Below are 4,011 nucleotides of genomic sequence, written 5' to 3'. Positions count from 1 at the left end.
TTTTTTTTGTTGTTGTTAAGCACAGCACTACACGATGGACTATGTGTGATCAATCTTCACGGGCATCGAAACCCAATGTTTAGCCTGGAATAGCTCATCAACTTCTTGGCTATACAAATTTAATATTTTAATTTTTTGTATCTAATTTGATTTTATTTATGCACATTGTGTTTTTTTTATCTTTTTTATTGCTTTGCTTTTTTTTTCAAATACATCTTCGAAGTATGAAGTTTATATATATATATATATATACGTCGTATTTTAACAATAATTATAACCGTGCTTAATTAAGGGACTATATAAATAGGAAAATAAATGGAGTTTTGGACACATTTAGAAAAATCGTTGTTATCAAAGCTAATAGTTTTATGAGAATGTGGCAGGTTTTGAATACACTCAAAGGTTCTAATTTGTTTTCTCCTTATGTTAGTTGCCTGTAATGAATGATTGTAACCTAACTTTTAAAATTAATAATAATAAAAAGGCAGTTTTTTTTTAAATATTCAACGCAGCACAAAGGCAGTCAGATGAAACCTTCCAATTCCGATATTGTGCTTCGTTTCTTTAATCGACTGCGTTTCTACAATTAGCGCATGACCCCCCTATAGACTAATATATGCCTATATATTACATGATACATGGTCTCCATAACACGGGTTTTGTAGGTGTTTTATCGTGAAGTTAGGTACACTGCATGAAGGAAGTGGGTGGGTGTAGTCACATGACAGTACATGAAGGGAATGAGTGAGTGGATGTTCCTGAAGTGTCGTGGTACCACATGAGAAGAGTGAGTGGATGGGGTACCTGAGGTTGTGGTCCACATGGGGGTGGGGTGGGTGGGTGTGTACCTGGAGGTTGTGGTTCCACATGAAAAGAGTGAAGTGAGTAGGTGGGGTTCCTGAAGTGTCGTGGGAACACATGAAGAGGTGAATGGGTGGGGTACCTGGAGTGTCGTGGTACCACATGAGGGGAGTGAGTAGGTGGGGTTTCTGAAGTGTCGTGGGACCACATGAAGGGGATGAGTGGGTGGGGGTACTTGAAGTGTCGTGGGACCACATGAGGGATGTGTGTGTATGGGTAAAATAATATGGTTTATGGAATGTGAATGATTATGTGTGTGTGTGTCGAAGTTGTCAATGGCAGTACAGCTGAGCAGAAGTAGAAGTACTTTATAAAGCTGGCCTGGTGGTTAAGGTGCTCGACCCGTAATCTGAGGGTCGCAGGTTCGAATCTCATCAGCAAATACGTTCACTTTTTCGGCCGTGGGGCATTATAATATGATGGTAAATCTCAATATTCATTGGTAAATGAGTAGCTCAAGAGTTAGCGGTAGGTGGTGTTAACTAGCTGCCTTCCTTCTAGTTTTTCACTGCTAAATTAGGGACGGCTAGGGCAGGTAACCCTCGTGTCGCTTTGCGTGAAATTCAAAAGAAACCACACTTTCGAATGTGCAAAACAGTATAATAATTTGAAATCTGTGTCATAAATCTCCTGAAAAGTACATAAAAACACAATACAGTATGTACTTTCAGCGCCTGCCCTACTTAAAGATGAATGATTTACTTGAATTTGTAAAAGTAAACCAAGTTTCTGGGCAAGTGAAAAACAAAAGTTACGCACGCTAAAAGACGTAAACAAAATGTTTAATTTTAGACAAATTGTATAATTATTCTTCGCGTGTTGATAAAACTTTTTATGATAAGAAATAATCGAGAATTTATTAAGTTGTGAAACAACTACATTTTTAGCAACTCAGTGATATCGGAGAATTTTAAATTAGTTAAAAGGATTAAGCTGAATATTCGCATCTAAATACAATACGAGAAGACACACACACATAAGATATCTGTATTTATGTAAATCTTGACAAGATTTGTTTTTGAAATATCACGTACTGTATACAAGCTATATAGATTACAACTTCAAATATGGTCAACAGATGGCGATTACAATCTGAAGGTAAATATTCAGCGAAAATACAGGGCGCTAGGTATGAATTTATTAAACTTTTTCTAATCATTCTTCTCCAATACTATATAGTTACAGCATGACAGCAAGGTTAATTGTGATGTTTCCATGTGACACTGCTAATACTTTTTAAGAGAAGGATTACTTGAGTGATCACATAAATTTTCACGTCATAGTTTTAATCACTGACTCTTATTCTAGTCTGTGCCATAATGCTAATTTCGTGTGTACAAAACAATAAATATGATTTTTTTTCCAATTTAATTTTTTTTTAAATATGTTTTTTTCAATTCATTTAATTCTCTTCATGTCAAGTGCCTCTACAAGGTCTAGTCAGCGTACTCTGTCTCGGGTCATCACTTGGGTCTGTCCCCAGGTCATCTTTGTCTTAGATTTCATTTCGACTTTGGTTGTTTTTCTCCATGTTGTCTTGGATCTTACTTTTCATTATTTCTTCTCAAGAATCCAGAACGTAGTCTCTTTTGTGATGCTGTCCTGGTTTTTCTTAGCACGTGGCCTATCCACATTAATAGTATTTACCACGATGTCTTCCTGTACTGCCTTTATTCTCACTTCATTGTTTGGGAATTTTGTGGGCCATCGCACTCTTAAGAATTATCCTAAGGCATTTTGTAGACGAACACATTTAATTTTATTTTATTTTTTCCAGCAGCGTAATCCATAGAGTAATATGGATTTTACATTTGTATTAAGGAACGCAGCTTGGCCTTGAGAGAAATCTTGCTTAATCTCCACAATGGTTTTAGATATGCATGTCTAGCTTTGTTAATTTGACCATTCACAACAACATCTGTTCCTCCTTGCTCATCAACTATACTTCCCATTTACTTGTTGCTATGTTTGCGAGTTTGCATTAATCTATATCAACTTTGTATTGTTGGTGTTAACTTTCAGACCAGTCTTCTAGGAGTTGATGATTTAATAGATTAACATAACATTTTATTTGTCGGGTAATATATTTTTCAGTGGTTATTAAAACTGTTATGCACACGTTCCTTATAAGCAAAGAGTAGTGTCTATCATTTTGCAGTTTACTTTGTCGAATATTAAGGAAAAAGTGTAACGTGGTATATTTTTCACTAAATCATACAAAAAAATCGTATAATTTAATGTGTTAACCGAATTGTTTTTATAGATGCATTATCAAATGAAAAATAAGTTATTAAGGTGCTTCCTAGTGGCTCACCGGTAAGTCTGCTGACTTATAACGCTCAAAACCAGGTTTCGATTCCCGTATTGATAGCCCATTGTGTAACTTTGTGCTTAACTACAAACAAACAAGTTATTAAAAACCGATTGTATAAAAATGCGATTGCTAATAATTACCTAGTTCAATAGATGGCGCCACCATAACAATGCTTTTGAGGTTAGATCTTTCAGCTTTAGGAATGAATTGGAAATAAGTAGGATTAACAAAGTGTAAAAGTTAGTGACGTAGGCTTAATGATGTCATAGCAATATGCCTATAGAATTATGGGTTGCTGTGCATACACATGACGTCATAGAAGCTCGCGTCATTAACTTTCATTATTTTTATATATCTCTTACACGTCCCAAATTCAAAGTAAAAACAAGTAGAAAAACAACAACAATGGAATTTCCTCAGAAATTAATAAAATTCGTAAAACTATCTACTATGCAAGGACTTATACCATAAACGATCTAATGTTCGAATTTACAGGTCGTATTTATGAAACAATATAAAATGAACAATAACAAAAACATTTGGTACCTAAGAAAATAATGGAGAAGTTTAATTTTAATCAAAATATAAAAAATGTTCCTTTCAATAACGACTATTTAGTTAATCTAGTAAAGTCATGTTTAAAGAAGAAATCGTTGCTACAGTTAATATTATCTTTTTCTTCTTAGTTCTTGTTGTTCCTAGTACCTTTGGATTAGAAATCCAACGCGCTATCCACTGCGCTATAGGGACACACAGTTAATATTATATATGATATTATTTGTTACATTTATAGCATGGTTACAATATATATATATATATATATATATATATATATT

At 34.4% G+C, this 4,011-nt stretch overlaps 1 protein-coding gene across 3 annotated transcripts in view; it reads left to right on the top strand.

Annotated features, from left to right (window-relative positions):
• Positions 1–4,011, top strand: part of LOC106457339 (patj homolog) — a 241,897-nt gene that overhangs the window by 28,921 nt on the left and 208,965 nt on the right. The window lies entirely within an intron of this gene.

Source organism: Limulus polyphemus, unplaced genomic scaffold, assembly GCF_000517525.1.
Source record: "Limulus polyphemus unplaced genomic scaffold, Limulus_polyphemus-2.1.2 Scaffold318, whole genome shotgun sequence".
Lineage (NCBI taxonomy): Eukaryota > Metazoa > Arthropoda > Merostomata > Xiphosura > Limulidae > Limulus > Limulus polyphemus.
Note: the sequence above shows the minus strand (reverse complement) of the source record. Positions and strands in the feature narration are given on the sequence as shown.